The following is a 26,797-nucleotide window of genomic DNA, read 5'->3' as shown; positions in this document are numbered from 1 at the left end:
GCGCTGCCAGGTCGACTGGCGATATATCGAAGTGCTGAGATCACTGTATGAGGCCGCAACCATGTCCGTCCAAATCCAGAACCAGCGTACGAAATGTATCCATCTACAGCGAGGCGTGAGACAAGGTGACGTAATCTCGCCGAAATTGTTCACCAACGCGTTAGAGGATATGTTTCGGACGCTTGATTGGAAAGGACGAGGCATCAATATCAACGGTCAGTGGATCTCACACTTACGATTTGCCGATGACATTGTCATTATGGCTGAATCGCTGCAAGAGCTGAAGCAAATGTTGAACGACCTAGTTGAATCTTCCTCACGCATCGGACTCCGCATGAACGCAGAGAAAACAAAGGTTATGATTAACGCTCATGTCTTACCGGAGCCGATAAACATCCAAGGAGTCTCTCTCGAGATTGTTCAAGAGTATGTCTACCTAGGGCAAACGCTCCAACTAGGTGGGAACAATTTCGAGAGAGAAATCAACAGGAGGATACAGCTGGGTTGGGCAGCTTTTGGTAAACTACGTCGAGTCTTCTCGTCGTCACTACCACAATGCCTCAAGACAAAGGTATTTAATCAGTGCGTCCTACCAGTCATGACCTACGGAGCCGAGACGTGGACACTGACAGTGCGACTGGTCCACCAACTCAAAGTCGCTCAGCGAGCTATGGAGAGAGCTATGCTCGGTATTTCTCTAAGGGACCAAGTCCGAAACGAAGTAATTCGCCAGAGAACAAAAGTAACCGACATAGCTCAACGAATTAGCAAGCTGAAGTGGCAGTGGGCCGGTCATATGTGCCGCAGAACGGACAACCGCTGGGGCACACATGTCTTAGAGTGGAGACCGCGACTCGGCAAACGTAGCGTAGGACGCCCTGCTACACGGTGGAGTGACGACGTTCGCAAGGTTGCAGGCCATAACTGGCGGCAAAGAGCCAACGACCGGGCTCAGTGGCGTGCATTAGGAGAGGCCTACGTCCAGCAGTGGACATCGAAAGGCTGATTGATTGATTGATTGATTGATTGATTTATCTATAGAATATCCGTTGTAACTTCCGAAACTACCAAGAAACAACCCTCTAGTTTTTCTATAATCGCTGTCCACATTTCAGACCTGAAGTGAGGAAGCGCGTTTCCTTAGCTTGTCTTCGCTATCAGCAGGAAAAAGTATTACTTCCGTGACTGTCAGCGAGAAACCCCATTTTTATACGAGAACCTATTATTTTATAGGGCTTTTTTCCTCATTAAGGCTAACATAGCTGTTTCCGTCCCGTAAACTGTTACAACACTTTGAAATATCTTATCCGTTGATCATTGTCACCGTAACCCGAACAAATTATTGAGAAATTAGGATATGTTTCTTCGGTCACGTTTCGAACATTAAAACGGAGACAAAACGGCCTAATTCCTAACGCGACAAAATATCCACGAACCAATGCTATCATTGCGCAAAAAAACTAAAACATAACCAGGGAATTTGCACTCGGATAAAGCTTTGGCACACGAATTTGGTCGCTAAGTTCTGGTGAATAAGAGCTAGTGGTTTTTTTAATGTGTCCAGTGTCAAAAGCAGTGGGTGTCAAATGCGATGTCCCATTGATCTGGTATTAATGGCACCCTATAGATTGGTACAAAGAGCGGCCATCGTGTGTTCAGTGATCGGTGAACAATCGCCACCGCCAATTGTGTATTTTTACGTTATTTGTTTGTAAAAATAACAAATAGAGCATCGTGTAAATTTGCTTAGTATACTTTTTGTATTGATGTTAAAAAAATGACGCATAAAAAAAGTGTTTCTGAATAGGAAATATATTATTGTCTATCTAATTAAAGCATTTACTGTGCCAATAAAACAGTTGAAAGTTAAAAAATTATAATTGAATATTATTCGGGATAAAGGCAAAATTAATTATTTAAAAACCTATTAAAACTTTTTCTCTACCAATAAAAAGGTGAATACTTAAAAAAGCTGTTCTAGGTGACATTATTAAAAAGTAGCGTCAGCAAAAAACTGAATAGATCGAATTCCTTCATTTCTCCTGCGAGATGCAAGCTCACATCTGGACGTGTTAAAACGGATTAACCAGAAGATTACAAGCAAAAAAAAACTATTTCAATCACAAAGACACCGAACGCTCGTCACGGTGACAATTGGTGAGATCCGAAATTATTCGGTAAGTTGTAAAAGTTGTTTTTTGGCTATCATTGCTCCCGTTTCGCGTATCGAATTGTATTGATTGGGGTGTTCGAATGTGTTTGAACTCATGTGTTTATATTTAATGTTTAAACGCTGTACAGATAAAAATGTTATAAAGAATAAGCACCTACTAAATCGTTAGTGTGTGAATCAGACGTTATAATTTCTTCCATATCTTATCAAGTTATTGATTCATAAATTAATCTCTTATTAAAATTTGTCTTTCGATGTCAAACTATCATGACGGTGCTATAACGTATATACCTAAATTTTGATCTAGATATCGAGGAAAACTAATTTTAATCGTCGGTTTACAATTAGTGCACGCATGAACCGTAAATGTTTTGACATTCAATAAGAATAGTAGCTTATTGAAAAACAATCGCTCGAAAGCGCTGCGTCAAAGTTTGCCTTTTGGCATCCCACGCATCAACAATCGCCTCTGTCGAGTTCCCAGTGTAAACAAGACTTAACCTAACCCAATAATTGGTGCATATATCGCATTGCTTTCGAAGTAATACGTTATTTTGTCTACACGGATGCTGGCGATGGTATTCTAGAAGCCAGAATCGCTTGAACTTTTAGCGCTCTAAAATCTGTATGGCCCAGATTGAAACTTGAAGCAAACGGCCGTGGGTAGAGAGGTCAGGAAATAATGGACGGTCGGTTACATTGTGGTGCGAACGTGCCGTGGCTTCGACTCGAAGCGCTATTATTGTTCTGGCCAGCTCAGATGAAATATTGCTCGACTGGCGCACGCTGTTTTGCGAACGAAAAATATTTGCGAAAATAAGAAGCCGCAGAGACATGGGTCGTGTGTTAACTTTGCAATGAGATTTTATTACACCTCCGTGAACAATGAATTTCGTATATTAATCCCGGCTCTGATATATTGTTTCATAAATACTAATAAGTTTTGTACGTTGAAAAATACTGCAGTTAAAACATTTAGTCAAATGTGTCAACTATTTTAGATACCTAGATACCTATTTAACCGTCTTCAAAAAAGAAGGAGGTTCTTAATTCGACTGTATATATTTTTGCTCTAAAATTTCTGTCGGATAAATGTCCAATTTTTAATGCAGATCTCAATTAAAGTTCCCCTGAATATTGGTCGCATTTCTCAACATGCGAGGGGCAGCATCAATGATCCCTCGTATTGGGAAGATAAATTTCTATCACGCCTGGAGATTAGCTGCTATTGTGCAATGGTGTAAGATTAACTGATAAGTGTCTTCTTGTTAATAATAATGTTTGAATAACAGCTCGATGGGGTGGAAGCGCCCTATCCTAATATTATTTATGGCGGTGTTTATTAATTCGAGAAGAGACTGCATGTTTTTATCGGATGTTTTTGATGTTTAAAATGCAGTTTTTAAGTGCAAAAGAATTATTGTAATCAAAGTATTTATTTTGTTTTAATGTCTTCTCGATTATTATAGTATGTTTGTCTATTTTTACTTAGAAAACAGGTGGTGAATATTAAAATGTATTTTCAATTCAAAAGCGCTTCTATAAGAATTCTATAAATGAATGATAAATGTTTGAGTTTAAAACCGTTGTTTACCAAAATTTCAAGTGGAAAGTTATAATTTCGTAATACCTAGTCAGCTGCAATTGGTTGATTACGATGTCACATTATACATGACACACCAATTGTAATAAATGAATTAATGAATATTAATTATTTGTAGAATAACCAATGTCTGCTCCTCGACCTTTTTTTGTAATGTGAACTTTGACGAAATTGAATATGTATCAATAATGACTACACAATTTAGTTTTTTGTATTGAATGTACGGTACTGAATTTGAAAATACCCTTATTAAAAGTTAAAACTACAAAAAAATTGAATATAATTACGAATGTACTATAATAAGTGTGGAAACTTCTGAATTATTTTGCTAAAATTTAAAACAAGTAGATAATATAAACTAATTAATTAATCTTTTTTAGTTAGGTAGAAAGTGAATTATGTAGGTATCTTACAAACTAATTAATTTATTATTTCTCTACATAAATATGTGACAATTGAATATCACAATTCACAACGATATCTAGTCAAACGTAGGTACAGCTTCCAAACGCGGCTTACCATCTGCAGTCTGCACCATTGTAAACCGAGATCATACGCGGATCGTATAAATATTATCAATAGTAACAAATACATTTATTATTATTCCCACTACAATACAAAACGTCAGCCGCCTACCGTAATGAAGATGTAATGGGGACCGCACTAATCCTTTTCCGAAGGGGGTGGCCAACTATGAAAAGATGTCACACAAATATGACAGCTATTTTGACAGTAATGCAACGGATCCTAGGCGCAGAGATTAGTTTTAATCAACGCTCATGAATTTATTGATTGATTATGCGAACCGGTTTTAAAGCTGCCCTTTGATAATTAGTTTTTTAGCAATTTTTTAATAGCGCTAGATCGCGAATTTCTCATATACCTATGAGTAATTATAATATAGTAATTTATGTTTCGTTTTGCTTTTATCCGTATTATTGAAGAACCATATATATGAATTGAATAAGTTTTCTAAATTATTTCTTCATTTTTCTACGTACAAGCTACGCTGTACAATAATTTAAAATTTTCAGTATTTATAGTATCAGGATTCAGGGATTCATAACCAAAAATGCTTGTACAAACACTCCGCTCTGACGCGTGACTCTCCGAAATATAAACAGGAACCAATAAAACATTCATAACCAATTCCCTTTGTCAGATCCACAGCAAATATACTCATGATGTTATTCCATTTTTTTCATTTACAAAATTCCCAATAATAATTAACGGAATACATTACTTGCCAATCTCATCAATTTCCAACGCACCCCGACAAATAATGCCACTCAAATAAAAATTATAATTTTGATTGACATCCCGCGATATCTCATTGTATCGAACTTGTTTTTCTAATTGATATTCATTCGATGGATAGATACTCCCATGGATTGCAAAAATAGATATGGATATCTTTAATTACAATATATTTTAATGCATGCAAAAAATCATACGGGGAATTTACATTCTTTTGACTTTTTTATCAATCAAAACTCATCATAAACTTGCTCCCAACGACCTTTTAAAACTTGTGAGAACTCCGCTCATACAGATTCGTTCGAAAAGATCGTTTTATAACAATAGCCAATAATAATTGAAGAGATAAGTTTTTCGAGATTTTGTGGCAATTTTATTTTATAAAAAACTCGCCAATCAAGTTTTAATTTTTAAGTACAAATTCGGTGACATCTCGCTTTGTTAAATTTACCGTTACTCGTTTTTTTTTCTTTTAAAAAGTGTAAAATGTTGAAAAAATTGTTGACGGGGGTCACGCCTCGGCCAAAATTAACGCTTATTCGAACGCAACCTTTTATTGCACTTTGACACGGGATCTTCGCAAAGAATTCTTCGATTACCCGGATCCCGCTTTTTTCACTAAGATCTTTATTGAGATATCAAAATCTGTGAAACGGTGGTTAGATAATGTTACCATGTCTGCACACAATGGGTGTTAACCCTTAAGTTTACGTAGACATGTGAACTTTGCGAATTTAATTCAATCCTTTTATGTTTATTCAGACGCTTGTGATGTAACCAACTTCTTTGTCCACATTTCCGAGAATTTTGTATTAGGTATTTTAAATTTTGTTTTATTACGTAGTAGTATTACGACTTTGGCTTATTACGTAGAATGTTACAAAATTCATCGACAACACAATTTATGTCAAATTTTCAGCTCTATTTTTAATAAACCTTATTGTAGAGTTCGTTATCAATATTGTTAATTACCAATATTCTTAAACATACCTGCTCTCAGTAACTTAAAAAAGAGTTGATAAAAAAACTCTTTTATAAAAAATCTTCTATTTCTATGAATCGATAAACTTACAAATCAATAACAAGAACAAATCCCCTTTGTTACCACGATGTCATTACATCATGGCCACACAAGGCATCAAAGTGTTCCGTCTAGCGGAAACCGCTTGGTCAGCATAACCACATAATGACGTACATTATTGGCATTTTTACTATAGTATCACGTACGAATTAGGACGAATACAGTGTATTGTATTCTGTCTTTATAGGCCGAAATAAGAGACTGATCTTAAAAAATAAAAGAGTATCGTCGCGTTGGGTAAAAGGTAGGTATTCGTTTTTATTCCAATCAAGTACATTAATAAAAGTGTCAAAGTTCGTCGGTGGGTGTCAAATATTATAAGCATTCATGTCTAGTGATAGGTAGGTACCTACTAACCTACGACAATCTGACCATCCACAATCGCTAAGTAAAAAAAAAACATTAGCAGCCTTTTCCCCGCCTTCAAGTTTAAATCGTCCGTTCTATCGAACACTTGAATTACTAAATGACAATAAACTCATAGCCAAATAAACCCATAGAATACGCAAAGGACCGGAACTAAGTTCGCGCTTCATGTGATCACAATAGCGTGGTTTGACTGCAATGCGACACCCACAATTATGAGATATCTGTCTCGTTTACTGAATCTATTCTTTGTACATCTCTAAACAGATTGATGTATCTACATTTTATGCTATCCTATTACCATAGTATTACATTATCTGTGCTATTACGTTATTTATGAACAAAAGTAAAACTAGATGTCATTGATTACAATTAGGCTTGCAAAATTATCAAATACTTCAGAATGATAAACGGAATTAATATGTAAATTGTATGTAGCTTAAATATTATAATATTAATTTTAATTTAACGCCTCAATATTACATATGTAGCGCTAGCTTCCTTCAATCAATGATATTACCATTAAATTTATATTTAACTGCAATTGTAATACATAGTAAAACCTCTTAAAATAGAACAAGATGCTTGTAACATAATACTTTTGCAAAATAATATTGGCATAATCGTGGAATAAGAACAGACAATTGACTTCCGTTTCCTCTGCGCAGATAACGCCACGCCTCACGGCTCATGTTTAAGAGCATTCAGGCCCATTCATATATTATCTGTGTTTATCATTTTATTGCAATTCTCGGTACAAAAAATGTCGCACTATAACACACACAGTTTGATTTTAACGTAATAATTATAATTTTCTTTTGTCTCTTTGGGTTATTCGGTTCCCATAAAGTTTTTGTTTTACATTTATATAACACCGCGTTAATTCAAAGAGAAATTTAGGTACATTCCGTCAACAAGAATATTTAATTATTGGCAGACACATCAACAAAACCAATTTGTAAAAGGTAACGAAGTGTGACGGGACAAAAAATCAAGCTTCAAGTGAACATAAGAGCTACTTAGGAACATCAATAAAACCAACATTTTACGACCCTCTCCTGACATATCCACCAAAACTACCACAGCTTCAGTTTTGGGTGTTATTTATTAACATCGGCCACTCATTTGCTTTGACATTCAAATCTCTCACTCAATTTTTGTATAAGTGCTTCATTCATATCTTAAGAACGGTAAATTTCGTTAACGAGGTGTTGGTGTGTTCAACATGTTCGAAAGCTTAATTATTTGTACAAAAAAGAAATACTTGTAGAGAAATCCATACTAATATTATAAATGCGAATGTCACTCTGTCTGTCTGTCTGTTACTCAATCACGCCTTAACTACTGAACCAATTTGCATGAAATTTGGTATAGAGATGTGTATTTTGATACCCGAGAAAGGACATAGGATAGGTTTTATCCCGGAAATTCCACGGGAACGGGAACTATGCGGGATTTTCTTTGACTGCGCGGGCGATGCCGCGGGTGGAAAGCTAGTATCTAATCATTCTTTGGTCCTATCATAACTGCGCAACTGACAATATTATAAGTATTTACAATTCTTTACGTTCGTGTTGATAATTTATTTGCATTTTAAACATCAAATGTAGAGAAATAAAAGGTACAATTAAAAATATTAAATTATATTAAGCTTACCTCCCAAGCGAATCTCCTGTCCAACGGCTGCGTTTCCCACTTTCCATTGAACGGTCCATACTTCGTTCCATTTGTTATATTAATTCGCGCATAAATCCCACCAGATTTAAACAGTAACTCTGACGGTAAATTGAAGTCAGAACTTTCTGATACATTGTCCTCTTTGCCATCATCGTCTTTCCCGTTTGGTATTTTCAATACATGGTCTAAGAAGCCTTGGTTGGGAATATCTAATGGTCTATAAACACGGCTATATTCAGAGAAGCTCTGCGGTAGATATGTATCTGGGAGACCGAAGTCAGCGGCTCCGAAGTATTTCTTGCTGTCTATTCCAGGCACCATGTTTTCTTGTTTGATATGTACTAGGGTGGGAGCTGTCTCTGAGGTTGTAGATTCGGATGGACTTGGTGGTGGACTGCCAGATTCCTGGCTGTCAGCTGCTGTAACAAGAAGAATAGATTATCAAACATTGATATGAAAACAGATAGTTGAGAATTACTGCTTCGCTCTTATATAAAAAGTAGAGGAATATTTTTTTTATGTATTTTTAATGAATTAAGATTAAGATAACTATAACCATCAGTGGTCCCGCGTTATACACTATCGGTATCGGTTATACACTTACTAATAAAATATTACCCATTCGTTATGCAATGGATTATAGTTATTGCAATAACCTGTCTTGTTTTTATGATTGACGTTTCATGTGAGCAAGAGCAGGACACAGCTATGGTAGAAAATGGTAGAAATTTATCCATTGTTTAACTTTTTATTAGTAAGGCCGTAAGACGATAATGTCATGTTTATTCAACAGAAGTAATCTAGCTTCACCGATAATCATTTCTCTACATTAGGACTCTATGCATGCTCCCTACATTGAATGTGGTGCTTTGACACAAATGACTAAACAGTTTTAATCAAGTGATCCTTTATCTTAATCGCGATCTCCATCCTGACAACGCAAACCTGCCGTCCTTATTTCAGACATAAAAAAATTATGGAATGCAAGATGGAGGCATTATGCCTGATTTCCGCTCACCACAAAGCGTTTCCGCTTGTCTCTTGTGTCTCAGAGCATCCCTCCGAAATGCAAATGAACTACATGGAGATATGTCTTTGTTTCGTTTATTTTCATTAAGATCTTAAAGAAGTCGCGGCGAATATGAATATTAACGACGACGCTCTATCAATATTAATTAAGGTTTCTTATTTTAAGCACTTATATTATTCGTTTATACCTAAATCTAATTTTCAAAAATACGCAATAACATTTATTACTCAAACGATAACCCAATCATTTAAGGGCTGATTTTTCAATCCTTGCTTAAAACTTATTCGTCGAATAATGTATAAAACTACCATTTTAAAAACGTATTCTAATTGCCCATATTTGGCAGGTTACGTGACATTTTAATATTATCGTGTAATACGTTATTGGACGGATAAGTTTTATCCAAGCATTGAAAAATCGGCCCTAAATACAATAAAAATAATTCTGTGCATTAAATAATGATAAATGTATACACCATCAAACCCATGTAACTCTTTTATTAATGGGGTATCGTTACGTCATTGTGTAAACGGTCATTAACAAACAAAAAAATTGATAGACAAATAGCGAACGCGGTGTTTAGCGAAGGAAACAAATTCATTACAAGCGACGCAACGGACGCGTGTCATCAATAAACTACATCCCCCAAGCAAATACAGCTGAAAGAGACACTCCATAAATCATAACCACCCCATTACCGCTAATATAGTTGTTAAAACAACCCCTATCTTGTCCATACGTTTTCTTCAGCACGTGGCATTGAAAAAAATGCTATAAAATTAGACGCTTGATAAATGTTAACACAATGCTATTAAGAGAGGAATGATAACTGCTTAGCATCACAAAAGTGCAGTTCCGATCAACAATGCGCAGGATGTTCGTGAACGTGTCTAAAGAAACCCTTTTTCAATCCAGTTCGGCATAGCATTCATTTAAATACTCCGTTGCTATGCCAGTTCACCTGTCGCAACTAATTTTAAGCATTTAGCAATAGAGTCAAATTTATTTTTTCTAAATTTAGAACAGAGCATAGTCTATGGTCATATCTTTATTGACTGGCAAGACTGAGACGTCGTAAAATATGTTCGAATTTCAAATTCAAATTAGTCATCGCGAAGAGCATTGACGTTTTGTGAGCGTTGGCTTCGTGCACGGACAATGCGGAGGAGTCGTCGTTAAATCCCTGGTTTCCGTAGAAATTCGCGCCAGATTTTAAATAAGAACATAGGCTGGATATAGGATGGAATGGAGTTGACTTTGTGTCATGAGTTTTAATTATTATTCTTCAAATATAGGTTACAACACTCCTTTATCTAATAGTTTATCATGTAATAATTAATTAATGATGGTTTATATACGTATGTCAATAGATATATTCATATTTAAGTGATTATATGAAAGAGCAATCACCATAAAAAGGCAAATAGGAGGCGCTTCAAGCCAGATTACCCTGAAAAGGGGTTACACAATCTTTAATCGGCTGATAAATAAGCAGAAAATGTATCTATAATGTATCACACAGATGTCGTTGTCCGAAGACCCCAGTGCAAGTCGATTTCACGTGTTAGTTACGGCACTGACAATAAGCGCGTTTTACGTCTCTCTGTCACCGAGTTCACGGCCCGGCTTCAATCATAAAATACTCCACCACCATAATAATCTTACTAGAACCAAACAACGCTTTTATTCCTTTTCAATACGGTATATTTTTACTTGAAAGTTAGGTTTCTAACCGCAAATGTAATGAGCAAGTGTGTAAGCCTCATCGGACATACGGATTCGCTAAATACGTATTCATTGGACAACAATAGCTTGGTTCGCGGAAAGTTAGGCTTTCTAATTTTCTATGCTGTATGTATAAATCTTTAGTTTACTAAATCTTTAGTTTACTAAATAATATCTTTAGTTGCTGTTTAACACATCTATAGAAAACAGCTATGAAGAGACTGTATTAGTAACATACCTATTCTTTGAAACTTTTGTTTTTTCATTGAACTGAAAAATTATCTTCAATTTACTACCTAAACAATACATAAACTACTATACCACACATACTTAGGTACCTACATAAGGGCATAATCTGATAATATTAACTACAAAATAGATTGTTTCTGAATTAAATCGTAATTATTTATGTTTCAAATATCCCATCAACAATCTTTAAGCCTTTCGCCCGCGGCTTCGCTCGCTTTGTCTAAAACATAATAAATTATACCTATACTAAAACCTTCCTCTTGAATCACTCTATCTATTAAAAAAAACCGCATCAAAATCAGTTGCGTAGTTTTAAACATAGGAACATAGGGACAGAGAAAGCGACTATGTTTTATACTATGTAGTGATTTATAAAATGATAATAAAATAGACTCTACATGCTCTCTGTTACAAAATGTGTGTAAATTCATTCTTACACTACCTTTAATTGAATCGATGTGATTTCTGAATATTTGCTTTTTCACACAAAAAAGTACCTACACTAAATTTAAAATCAATTATGACAAAGATAAAAATACACTAAATTTAAATCAATTCTGACAAAGATTTAACCATACTTTGCGTGACACCCTCTCAACGTTACAGTTTTATCATATCATAATATTTTAATTTATTCCGCAACAAATATTCACTCAACCTTATTTCCTGTATATATATTTTTGATATTACTTACCTATATTTATTGATACAATAAGGAAATAATGAAGATTTCATACATCACAAAAAACCCTCTCGGGTTTTATTTTCCGTTATCCTATTAATTAATCCCTATCATTATTATAGGCATAAATATTAATTTTAATTCTACATAATTCATGTAACTTGTACTAAATTATCCACTAGTATATAATTGGAATTTGATATACATATAAAATTGAGGTAAAATAAATATTTTTTTTTTTCAATAAAGTCTATTATAATAAACATAAGTGTTAAGTTGTAGTTTGAATCACAAGATTGTTGTTTAAACGCTTACCCTAAAAAACATATTCCCAACGCACAAAAAAACGGCTCAGATCTTCAAAATTATTCCAAAGATAACGTTCGCATCTCGACGATGCAATGTAAACAAAATCCTTAACAACTTAAGCTGTTGCAAACAAGAAACACAAATAATGTTTGGAACCGGCGGCGCCCGCCAAAAGGTAACACCCGCCATCTTACCACAGACAAATAATAATCAAATTGTGGCCCGGACTCGGGTCTTTTCGCACGCACTTAATAGAATTAGATAACACTTGACATGATACCAAAAGGGATCGCATGCTGAATATTTATTACACGAAAAAAACATCGTGGAAGTTGGAACGTTGTAGACCATTTTAAGATTGTGTTTTATTGGATTTTATCAATTCGTATTTTCCTCGTGTAATCTTGAAAATGTACAATCTTTGTTGATAATAATCATGTGCACAGTTTTATTAAAATATTGGTTAAAGCGTGTATAATCATTTGAATTGGAATATTTTAAATGTTTTTAATTACTATATAGTTATTAATTATTATATTAATAATTTATTTCAATATCTATGCGATGGATTTGACTCTACATACCTATACTATATTTATTGTGTTTATTTGAACACTATAAATATCTAAATAAATTCATAAATATTAGATAGATGTCTGATTATGATCTGATAAAAAATTCCTATTCTTGTTTAAATATCTATAGCTCCTTATATAATATGTAATTAAAAAAAAACTATAATCTAATATACCTATGAAATATTAAAAACACACACAAAATACCCAGGTTAATCACACTAGATATAAAACACGTGTAAATAATAATAATCTTTAATTTCTATTGATACTGTTCTGAATTATTGAAATTACTGAATGAAAATAATTATTAAATAAGTGTAAATAATTTAAAAAACCTGAAAATGCTTCAACGCTAATTAGCCTTTCGCACTTACCAGACATCTTCATTTTTTACACAATCACTGTAAAATTTACAGCAAACGACTGTTTCATGACTCACGAACACTGTATTCAGTCTTTCATTGTCTCATAATTCATCGATTATAATTTAATTAATCAATCAAAATTCGATTCGATTAAACTATTTGTACAAAAACAATCCAATACAACTAAGTCACAGCACTATTAATCGATGTTATTGACGTATCGATTAGATATTCAAATATGTAATTGTCTTTTTCGCGATGCGTTTGATACGCATTGGATGCAGTATCGATGCCGCGGGATCGAGATATGTGCGACGGCCGCGGCGAACGGTCCCAGAGTAACGAGAGGAGGCGAGAGCTCATCCCTAGAATCCCGAATCATACCCTCGCCCGGGCCGGCCCCTCCCCTCGCACCCCGACTGTGTCTTTGTAAAGCACCCCTCTCTTTCGTGCGGGTTTCGGGCTTATACAAGCTTACCGTCTGAAAATCTTGTCTGCCGCTTTGTTTTAGAACACACTGTCTTTACAATTTAATCAACAGTTAGTGGTTTATTACAATTATGATATAAGCTTGCCACAAAGACTTGTTGTTTCTCTATTAATTAGGTACACTTCTTAGTAGTGAGTTCATTGCGTTCGACACAAAGAAACTAACTGTCGACGTAATAACAAATCACTTGCGTAATGCGTCCAGAAGTATTTGACCCCATTCTTTTCACCTGATCGACCCTTTGCATAGACTTGACGTGTTCAAATAAAAAACAAAGCAGGTCAAACAATAATGGATATGGAACACGACGCCGAATAAAAATGTTTCAAAAACAAAACGTGTTATCGTATCGAATTCTATCGTCGAACAGTAGCGTACCTACTTGAGCGACGAATAGCTACGTAGCTTAATTAATATTCAATACGAATGTCAAAGATCACTCATTAAACTAGACATAAAACCGTCGTTAAATGTATAATAACCGCTTCATGCGAGGTAGAGATGCGTGAAACGCGTGGAAGGTATATATTTTCAGAAACGCGTTATAATTTCAGTCTGAAAGCGTCGTGTGTAGTGGCAAGTGAGACGGCAGATAACTAGATAATATTCAAGATGTGTAGCGGTAAGCGATTGGCCGAGGCGGGCGGTGGGCGGGGTCGGGCGACGGATGCACCAATGGGATGCTCCTTATTATCTGCGTCTTTGTCTGTCACCGGAGTCTGTAGCACCTGCGTCGCACGTCGTAGTAGCAGGAACCGATTGAGGCTTTCATATATTATGTGGTTATGTAGGCCGCCGGCGGTGCCAACCATTTCAGTACAGCCGAGCGTATGTAGAGCCGATTTATTCTCGATTTTAATTTCTTATCACGATATTTCGAATTAGAATCTTTTGAAATTAACTTTTGAGAATTACTCACTACGAATAATGTTTTATTTGAGATTAAACAATATTGTATCTCAAAAATTATTAATACAAAGAAGGAGAGATAAGATATGATCAAAACCTGACGTAATTTGGGTTTTTCTCTCTTTGATTATTGATATATCTAAGTAATTTAACATTAAAAACGTTGATATAATATTATCTCTTTTTGTTTAAAAAGTGATTTAATTTGTGTACTTTTTCTTTATGACTCAGAAAACCACTTCAAAGAACGTGACGTGGAGAATCAACATTTTCGAATTATAGGCACCTACTACCTACCTACATCTTTAGATATAATTTAATCTTTATATGTACCTATATAAAAATATTAATCGCAAAATGTGTTGGTAAGCGCATAACTCGAGAACGGCTGAACCGATTTCGATAATTCTTTTTTTATTATATTTCTTGAAGTACGAGGATGGTTCTTATGTAGAGAAAACGTAAATATGTACCACGGGCGAAGCCGGGGCGGACCGCTAGTTGGATATATAATATACCAAACAATAAATAAATAATATACCTATCAAGAAGGAAAAACATCCATTTATTTATGGTCATCCTGATTAAATACAAAATAGTAATTTAAAGATTGGCATATTTATAACGATTTACGATTCCGTCATAAACAACATGCACTTGTGAAGGTGACAACGAGAATCGATTTGCGATAGACACGATGTCTGATAATCGATTCCTGTTTCATCAAATATAATCGATTTCACACTCGCTGTATTAAATCTTAGTGTCAAACGATATGATAAGTATGATATGAACGTTTAATGTGAAAAACGTGACAGAATTTTTAATTTATTCTCGCGGAATTATAAACATTCACATACATAAACACACTTTTATTTTTCGTTGTATTAATGCGATAAACAATTATATATGTAACTAGCGGTCCGCCCCGGCTTCGCCCGTGGTACATATTTACGTTTTCTCTACATAAGAACCATCCTCGTACTTCAAGGAAAAAAATAAAAAAATAATTATCGAAATCGGTTCACCCGTTCTCGAGTTATGCGCTTACCAACACATTTTGCGATTCATTTTTATATATAAGATTTTGTAATCTATAAATTTATCTGATATCTTGGGGCTATCCAAACAAGTGTAATTGGACAAAGTACGAAGTAAAAAATTCAATTTTAAGATCTGTTTTAACCTGTACCTACAGGTATACTATATTAAGTATTAACAGTTAAATATTATTATTATTCTTCTATTTACACATTAAACTTTCTCACTTTTAGTTTTAAACAATAGATCCTAATACCTATTCACGAATCAAAATCCACACACCCGACCAAGTAATAATTATAAGTTCCTACCGCGTCTAATATTATAAATGCGAAAGTAACTCTGTCTGTCTGTCTGTTACTCAATCACGCCTAAACTACTGAACCAATTTGCATGAAATTTGGTATGGAGATATTTTGATACCCGAGGAAGGACATAGGCTACCTTTTATTGTGAAATATGTACCTACCACGGGCGAAGCCGGGGCGGACCACTAGTATTAAGATAATTAAGTCCCTACAAAATATCCCCACGTTCCGAACCAGCTCATAATTTATGAAACTGGACATACAAAACCATTACACAAATAGTTGGCACAGCGCAGGTTCCTAAATAAATCCTTTAGCAAGAAAGTTTTTCGAGAACGCTATGCCAACTGAATTCGGAATGACTACGTGGACGGTCGTGGTGCGACGATTTTACCCTCACACCTCCCTTTGTAGCCAATTGCTATTTAGGTGGGTTGCGTAATATGTAACACTTATTTTGATTTAGAGTGCTATTTCTTTTCTAAGAGATATTGAGAGATGGCTTTTGCAGTGCTTTGTAAGTTGTCTACAATATTTTTGTAGAGCCGATCATTTAGGTCAGTATGTTTGGTAGAGCACACGTAAAATTGTAGACTAAAATGGCAGATGTATTTTAGCGTTTAAGTATATATGTTTTGTGATAGAGTATACCTACCTATATAATAGCGAAATAATCTGCACATCTTATATATAATACCTATGTGATAAAGTGGTTGCCTATTTCTTGGAAGAATCTAAACACACAAACGTCTCTAGGTAAGTGTAAGTCTAAGTGGAAGCCCTTTTCAGTTTTCAGTCACTTTTGAATCGTACATTAAAATGAACCCTGTGTTGTGATTTAATAACTATTAATACCTACTGCTTTAAAAAATCACTTACTACATAAACAAGAACAATGCCTATAGTTGCTCTTTTAAATTAAAGATTTTCATCAGCTGACAGATAGGTCAACGTTCAATTTAACAAAGCCCATCATTGCGACTCGATAAGAACTTTAACTTGCATATAAATCCTAACCGATAACAGTTCAGATCAATGGTCACCAAAAGAAATGGTTTAAAATGTCGAATTTAAATCGCGCCGACAAAGGGCGAGCCATTTCAATTTAACGAAGAGAGCGAATCGAAATGGCGATAGCCGCTAGCCTCCTGGGGCGATCTATAGAATTTATAGAGGCAATAAACGTGCATTGGAGTGTTAGAGTGTTAGAGGTACTATTTCTTTGAATTAGATGATACGGGGAAAACTTTCAAGGGACTTTTCTTGAACTGATAAATGTATATCGCTCTTATCAAGTTTCGATTGTGTTGCTTTATCTGTAGTTTTACATACAGTTGTTACGGTCAGTCTTTTGATTTTAAAATCATGAAATTAGACGGCCAATGTTAGTTAAAAATTGTTGGATATTTTTAAATGATATTAAATGTAAAGTGAACTTATACCAATATATTAAAGATACGCAATTGAAAATACAGGTACGTTATTCGCTTTTCCCTGCTTTCACTAGAGTGCGTTTCACGAAAGAGTTCCCCTGCCTTTATGTTGGCATACCTGACTGACAAAAACAAAAATATTTTTTTTTTATCAAAAATGACAGAGAAAATATTCTCCTTTCTTCCTAGCCTTATCCCGTATCTTACGGGGTCGGCTGCCTAGAAAGGAGAATATTTTCTCTGTCATTTTTGATTAAAAAAAATATTTTCGTTTTTGACAGTCAGGTAAGCCAACATAACGGCAGGGGAAGTCTTTCGTGAAACGCACTCTACGTTAGCGTCCATTGATAACAATTAAAGAGTGTTAATTTGAAGTATCATGTCAAATTAAATAATCGTGGTGTAATTGAACCGACGATCAGCGAACAAGGGCATCATCAATCACCACACCCTACACATTGTGTCACACGCGATAAGCTTTCGCGAAATATTGTTTATCGTTCATGTCTTCTATAATTATAATTGGAAATTTGATAAATATGGAATGTGTGAAAGGATTGCTTACGTTGATTGGTATTATACGAGATATCGTATTTTTAAATTAATTAGACTTTAATGTAACTTTTATATTAATAGTTTTTGAAGTGAAACTTCTTTATTGGGGTTGGACAAAAATTTAGTGTAACATTTTTGCGTTACGCCGTACGCGTGACATTCTTGCGTTACGCCGTATGCGTGACAGTTTTGCGTTACGACTTACGCCATACTCGTGACATTTTTAAGGTCATAAAGAAGTTTCACTTCTTACGTGTGTACTCTAGTACACGCATACATTTTTTTACATAATAGTAGTCAGTGTTTCCTAATAATGATTAAATCAAACATCGAGATTATTAAATATGTAACTTTACAATCACCTAGAAGCTACTTTTTAAATCTGTACAAAAGATCCAGACACATTCCCTTGCTAAACAACATAAAGTATAATTTTAGATTACAAATATCGCTATAAGTTAATATTTTAAACCGTAACATCAAAGCCACTTAGAGCGTTATCCTCACTTCAGTTTTAGTAGTCATTAGAGGAAATCTCGCTAATGTCTTGAGGTCTGCCACCGCTTATTGTGGGGGAGCCAGACAGATTGAAAATTAATGCTCTTTATGTATAGAGCCGTTTTTACTGCTCTGCATCTGAACTCTTAGTTATAGCTTCAATACCATAACATTGTGTATGTTGAGTGCTTCGGATTGAATAATAAGAATGTTTATTTGGTTAATATTTTTAAATTTTGTCAAACTTTATTTTTAACTACATTTTAAGTAAAGATTCAAGCTTATACAGCAGCCTACAAGAAACATTTACTAGGTTGTGGCATCTACACTTAAATATTTTGTAACATTTTTTTATACTTTCAGCATTAGGTACCTACCTAGGATGGACTCTCTATAACCGTTTTTACTGAAACAAAATGCGGCTCCGTACTATTTTTCACTGCTTTTATTACTATAATTTAGATTATTTAGATTTGGGCATTAAACATACAATATCAATGGATAGTAAATAATGCATCTATATGTCTGCCTTTACAGTTCAAACATAAATTTTCCTAATTAAATTTTTATGATAATAAACACAACATAACGGTTAAAACCGCGTCCAACGCGGATCCTTCTTACACAAGGGTATGTTTGACTTGCTACAATACAACCGACTTCCATTGACTTCAGTTCCCTTCGCAATTGCACTCCGGGCCAGCAATTACCAATCGCTAACAACAGATACATTTGTATGACAATGTGTTTCAAAGTAATACGATATCGTATGGCGTTACTCGCCCATTGTATGCTCGCTGATATTTCGCAAGTTATAATAAACATGTCTAAAAATATCAATCGTTTACGTTCGCGTGTGACTACATCAGTTACATTTGTGTATTTGTTTGAAAACGTCATTACATAACACATTGAATAATAAATAAAGAATCTAATACTTATTAAAAAGCTTTTATAAACGTTACTTTTCTTTGGAAAATTTGGCAAAATTGTGCTATCTTCTATTTCAAATTCACACCTTTATTATCTTTGAAAATCGATTTATTATTTTGAGACATCTAATACCCATGCTGAACTGTGCTAAAAACACCAACATACTTCCTATAATTGTCAATATCATCAATACAAGCAGCGACGACATTAAAAGACTATTATAAAACTAATCTAGCACCCTTATTCCGTGTCGGCGTTATTTGAACTTTTTATCATTAGATAGAGCTATCTGCTACAATGTAAGCTTGACCTTCCGCTACTCTGGGAATTGATAGAACGACCTTCCACCTCGTTTCCGAACGTTTTCACAGAATAATACTGTTTACTAAACACTACTAAGTATACTAATCTTATTAGTTTTATATCTGTACGTTTTACGCTATCGTTAAACATTTCCAGGTCAGAGGTGAAGATTTTGTATTGAATTTACGATGTTACATTTTTAATGGTTGTTTAATATTCAATTATAATACGTTCTCTTTTAAATGGGTATTCAGTATTGAAAAATAAACACACCAAAATATATCACACATTATAAGGATATACGAGATAATAACGTATGTAGTTAAAATTTTGCATTGAGTGACAGATTCTATTTTTTACACGCTTTATATTAGCTTCACCTATATGTTTGTATGTTTGTAACCGACTTCTTTGGGCGCGATTTTGACCCACTTTAAACGGCCAGATTTCGTTCAAACTTTGTAGAATACACTAATTTGATAAAATTTTCTATTTTTTAGTTCGGTTTTCTGTAAAAAGCGTGTTTTTTTAGTTTTATTAAACTATTATTATTATTTCCTTGTGTCGTTTCTACGGAAATTAAACGGAATATGGATTAATGAGATCAATTTTATTTTCATTTATTTGAAGTATATAATTAAGAAATTATTCAATTACTTTTTTCGCTGAATTCCTAAGTCTAGATTTATTAAAAAAAATAAGTTTTCCTCATAATTTCAATCAAGATCCGTCTTATTTCTCATAACCAAAAACTGTAAGAAACTAATTAGACTAATTAGACAAATATTATTTACGGTTCTATTATATTCTTCAATAGAAATAATCTGTTATATCAAAGCATGGAGAAGCTAGTAATACGAAATTCCAAAACATTCCCAGTATTATTTAGTCCTCGTGATAGGGCGCAGGGCACCCACTGTGATCTGTCACAGGCGAAAGTCGAAAGGGTTTTGTCGCGCGAATTAAATCAGCCAGCGGGAGGCTTCAGAGGTGACGAGCATTTGATCGTAACCGGTTATATCCGGTCTTTATGTGTGTCACACCATCCCCTAGATTAGGCGTTACTATGGACACAAGAGAGATTTCATTTAATCACACATACAATTTTATTTAACGTCATAAGTTTAATTTTAATAGAGGTTTACACAATCCATACTAATATTATAAAGCTGAAGTTTGTTTGTTTGAACGTGCTAATCTCAGGAACTACTTGTCCGATTTGAAAAATTCTTTCAGCGTATCTAAAGCTCATTCATCAAGGAAGGCTTATAGGCGTAGGTATATATGATCACGCTAAGACCAACAGGAGCGAAGCAATGCGGGTAAAACCGCGGGCATAGATTATTAGCCTTGATATAAAAATGGACTGATAGGTACTTAAATTATAGTCATACGATATTACGAACGTTTATCATTTGTTTGTATATTCGTATATCTTCATATCCTTGTATATTGCATGACTCAGCTGAAAATTGGAGCGATTGCATCATTTTTAGAATAGCTTGTCGCGCTCTGATAATCTAGCCGAAGTAGATAACTATTATACCTACAATTCAAGATTCGTTCAACAAATTGAAACCATGCCATACTAGTCTCCAATATTATAATGGCATTATATTTCATAACAGCCACATTATACACGAGTACAAACGTATAATTGTTACTAATTTATCTTTGATAAAGTTTCCACCACTCTGAATAAACACATTGCGTAAACAAACCTTGAACTTAAAGTTAATCAATCAATCATAAATTTCATAACGAAAGGACAGGGGAGAATTTCATCTGTTACTCGATCAAATAATTACCGTTTCGATAAAATATTGGCACAGCTTCCCTTACGATGTCGCAACCCCGCGAGCCACGACTGTCGATGTCACCTTAATTTACGACATTCAATTATAAATTTCACATCTTCCTACAGACAGACAGTTTTAAAAAGAACCCTATGGAACTTCTAATAAAGCTCAATTTATAACAGATGCGCTTAAAGATGGGAAAAGTTTCAAGCGATATTCGATTGGAACAAAGTCTCGAGTTAGAAAAATATTTGATAAATTATTAATAACGTGAAATAAAATTCATACTTTTTACAAATTAACAAACTTTCGTTGGGAAATTGTTATTTATTATATGTAGAGTGTTACTCAAATCTCTATCTATATAATAAGTGTTTTATATTGGGGCATTATGGTAATAATTACCGCGTTATCACTTCATTAAATAAATATAAAGATACCCGCGCATGCCGTGACGGACAAAGTGATAATGTTAATGAAGCTTCAGTTTCCCGTAATTAAAACCGTTCGTTAGGCGAAAAGATAAAAATGATGATTAGGAATAATAGTTATTTTATGGCGCAATTTCAATACCAAAAGTCGTTTCCTCCAACTGGCCTTTGACATACATCTATATTCCTGCTAATTAAATTTTTATGTGCGGGCTTTGTTATCGTTCAGTGGTTATCAAGTGGTTGTTACGGTGACCTTAACTCGGCTTCAGAGAAATTTAAGGAAACCCTAAAATGGGTCAGTTATTGATTCCGACACAAAGTGAGAGTTCATAATTAGGTAACACGAGTAATACGTTTGTATTACGTATATTTTCAGGTAACAAACATAATAAGGATTGGGAGTTGGGGAAATTTTGGGAAAATTTACTCTGAATTATTATTAATTATTCCTATGCGTACCTAACAGATTATATATTGCACAAGAAAGAATCAGATTCTAAGATGAAGAGTCGAGAGGAAAAATATTGTTAAATACATAATTACCGAGAAAAATAGGAAGTAATTTGAGATAATTTATCTAAACACAGACAGAGGGCTAAGCCAGAACACGAGGATGTTATTAAGCTGCCAGAAGCCAGTGGCTTTATTTATAAAATAAAAATCATTTGACGAGGGTTTGCCATTAATTTCGGCGACAATGTGATAAATAATAAGAGAGGTGTAATGCGGGGGCGGCATCCCTCTAAAATGTCGCTTTGATGGGCTGGTTTTGAAGTTTTGACGGCTCACATCCTAATTTTCTTTTTGACGCCCGAGAGAGCTATCCCCGCAACTTTTCAATAACAGTTATTCTTTGTCGCTATATTTCAATTTCAACTTTGACATTGCCAGTTAAAAATCTATAAGGAAAATTAATAATGAAATATTGGCGCGTTAAAATGCTTTGAAACAATGTTTACGATATGTATGTTAATATTATTTTTCGGTATCTAAACTCTAAAATTACACATTATAATCTTTGGTTTTGTTGGTTGATGTGAGCACTGAATATACAGTTTTCAGAGGAATTTACCCAGTCATTGCTCAGTAATTACCTGTGTGTTTATACGAATAACTCCACATACCGTTGTAAGAGAACTTACGTACGTTACATTAACCTGCATATACATATCAAGAAGTAGAGTAATTTCGACGTAATAGGCTTCAGAGGGAATTAATTAAATTAGCTGCATGCTTGCCCTATGACAAGGCGATTGTGCGACATTCAAAGGACGTCCGAAACAGATGTATTGGCATAATCGATGCATGTTGCATCGACACGCGGGCGAATATATTGTCAATTAATCATTTTTCAGTTATACTAGATTGTTCCCGTGGCTTTCGCCGTGTTTTTAAAATCAGTTTGAAAAATATCACTTATCGAGATAATGTTTTAGTAATCACCTCATGTTTCTAATATAAAAAAATCAATCAATCATTATTTAAAGTAAAAAACAAATGTTGATGAATGAATGAATGTGTAAAGACGTCTTCTTTCTACTTTAGCTGATTACCTGTTTGTATTTTTTTTATTTTAGAAAAAAAACCAAGTCTACGTCATATCAACAAAATTCCAAACTACTAAGAAATATAATTATGTAATTTATTACTGTTTATCAAATCTCGTACAATATAGTCAGAGATAGCGAAACTATGATAATAAAATACATGATAATAATATATTGTTTGTATTCTTACGCAAATTCATAATGTTTGCTCTTAAGCATCACATTTCGACAATTATAACATTTAAGGAAACATTATCTTCCTATCTGGTAATTAGTGATTAATAGTAATTAGCAATGGGCTTAATTTCCTAAGAGTATTTTTATTTTCATCTGGGAATTTTGGGCGCGATAAAACATGGATTAAATTTTTATATCTACGTGTTATTTTTAATCTAAATATGTATTATGTTTAGACATGTCATTATCATCACATAAACATCGCTTACAAAATATGTATTTTAAACGAGAAAGCAATAATAAACATACCTACCTATATAACCTAAAGATAGGTAGATAAAAACGGTTTTCGATATATTAACAGTTGAACAAATTAATAGCTGATAAAAAAGTAACAACTCAAACAGATATTGCATGCACATTCGGTCCCAGTAAATCAAATTTAAATGTATCTACAGACGCTCCGATTTGGTTGGTGCCAACCATATCGGAACCGACAAGGCAACCATTCCAACATTGCTACAGATTGTCCGACGGTTGGCCTTCCAGCTGTCAGTTGACCATAGAGTAATATGTCAGTTGACCATAGTACGAAGAGAATGGGCTAAATTCTACTATAGAAATAGAGAAAATTACAGTCATATGCGGCTCTTACAACTTATTTTTTAAGGTTTTTAATGTAGCCGCACTGTCAATTTTTTTTAATACTTCTAACATAATAAAATACGCTTGATTTCTGGCATCTCTATTTGCGTAATCTTTGTTACTTAAGTCCCACAAACAGGGAAAGTCTTTATATAGTTCCAGCAATTTTATTAATATGTCACGTTCGGTGACCGTAACTCCCTCGGCGTTCATGTTGACGTCCTACACCGGCGGCGTTGCGAATGTGAATGAGCCAATTACCTATATTACTCTATGGAATGAGCCGATTTGGTCGGAACAAAGCTTCCAGACGTTCCAATTTGGTTGGATCGGATAGAAAGTTGGTTTGGTCGGTATCGCCGGCGCATCCGACCACGTCAAACCAATATTAATAATAATTATGTCGGACCGACCGCTCTCTACACTTTCCGATTTGGTCGTGGTCGGATGGTTGGCACCAACCAAATCGGAGCGTCTGTAGATGCTTTATCTCGACTATGCGATTCATGACACGGCGCGTGATCCGTGAAAAATTGCTTATTTTAAAATGCTATTTCCCTTTTATACAGGGTGTTTTTTGTTTAAGATACATTTATCAGCTCAGAATAATGCTCACAATAATATTATAAAACGAAAGAATAAATTGTAAAGATTCAATATTTTATAATAAAAAAGTAATAAAACAACATTGAAACTACGTAGGTACTAAATTAATTTTATCAAATTCATTGTGGTTGTGTTTGATTTCTGTTGTGTAACATGTAGTATAATTTATACGGAATTTAAATTCCATTTTAAAGTGAAACTTTTATTACATCGTCTCAAACTTTTTGGTCTGTGTAGCGCATGTCGCGTGACGGTCGGCTGCCGAGTAGGTATAAAGCAGTGTTCGGAAAAGTTTCACTTTTACCGTGGTTTCATAAAACCACACCACATTTTTTTTTAATAAATTCGCGACATTCATAATAATATATGTTTTATCTACTATTAATTTTGTAAGAAGCTTTTTCACAAAACTATACTCGTTTCTTATTCTTACATTTTGCACTTTGAATATACAATTTATTATCTGACGCAAAAAGTGTTACATTTCGAGCACCCTGTATATCGCATACGAATGGTGTCCATATATCATGCAGTGCTCATCAGGTTTTTATTAAAAACTGTTTCAGACGAATTTGGGAGCCGTTGGTATGATTATATTTGTTTTGTTATGAATACAGGTTTATGAATGCACATTTTAATATTGATGAAGAGATTTATTCTATATTGTTTTAATTAAAATTTAATTTGGAATGCTTAATAAAAATACAATTAAACCCAAAATAAAAAAAATGACTTGATATATTTCGAGTCAACTGTTTAATTGCAGCATTCATGTTTGTTACTTTAATAATTGTTAAAAATGTAATAAAATTATTAACTTGTTTTAAGACGATTAATAAACGATATTAACACCAACCTCGTAATTTTCTCTGCTATTTAGTATTATTTTGGATAACACACACAAAAATCACAAATGGATAAGATATTAATATCAACATTTTATTAATCTTCATATCTCAGTGATATAGGCTACGTAAAAACGATATGAAACATCTGCTACTTTAAATCAAGCCAAAATAGAGATAAAGTTAAGGAAACAATAATTTTAAAATGTTATTTTAAAAAGAGTAACAGAGTAAGTAATAAAAAATTCAAAGCTGTAAAATCTGACCTGTGATTAAATATTTCTGGAGTTAGCAATTTTAAATCCATACTTTTAATTTAATATATTTTAAAATATATTACCTAGAGGATATTTTTTCCAATTTTTATATTATTTCAAAAGGACAGACTTATATTATTATGGTACTGAATTAAAATGTCGATCAACTAGGAATATCATGTGAAGTAAATAAACCTACGCATGAAAAACATAAAAATAAAATGCGTGAGAGAATAACCGCTAAATCTTTCGGATTTTTTGTAATATTGGACAATTGTATTGCGTATAATGACATAGTTTTCGTCATCTGCCTTCAAATTATCGTAATTATAAACTACGGCCCACTTCAAACCTCTCAGGTTGCTGTCCAAATATACGTTAGGGTCCGTTATGCTTCTTGCAATCAAAAGAATTCTATCGCAAAGTCGGACCCCATATCTATTCTTCTCCTACCCTACCTTGAAAGTACATTTCAATCAAAACAAACCCTTATTACCGTAGCATAAAATTGATTTTGCGTAATGCGATAATGTTATTGAAAGTCGAGTGTCTACTAAAGAAAATAGTCAATAAACAAAAGTTTAGTTAAATTAATGCTTAACTTCTTATGTCCGTGTGCACATAAACAGCGTGTGCTTTGAATTGGAAATATTTTTTTATAAGGAAGTAACCGATAACCGTATCAATTTTATAACACAAAATATAGATTACACCCTACGTATTATCATTTTAATCCTTAATTATTTAAAAAAAAACAGTTTAAAATAAAATTCAAATTATGTTATATTCTATAATTAAAACAATACAAAATCAAAAAAGCATATCAAGAAAATATGAGTGTTTTTAAAGTTTACTTAAGTATTGCGTATAAATTAATTAATCCACGAATAAATAATAATGAACAGCTGTATACCGTTTACAC

Source organism: Colias eurytheme, chromosome 17 (genome assembly GCF_061535395.1).
Source record: "Colias eurytheme isolate Ceu_HAF_F1 chromosome 17, ilColEury1 Martin Lab GWU primary, whole genome shotgun sequence".
NCBI classification, from domain to species: Eukaryota; Metazoa; Arthropoda; class Insecta; order Lepidoptera; family Pieridae; genus Colias; species Colias eurytheme.
Note: the sequence above shows the minus strand (reverse complement) of the source record.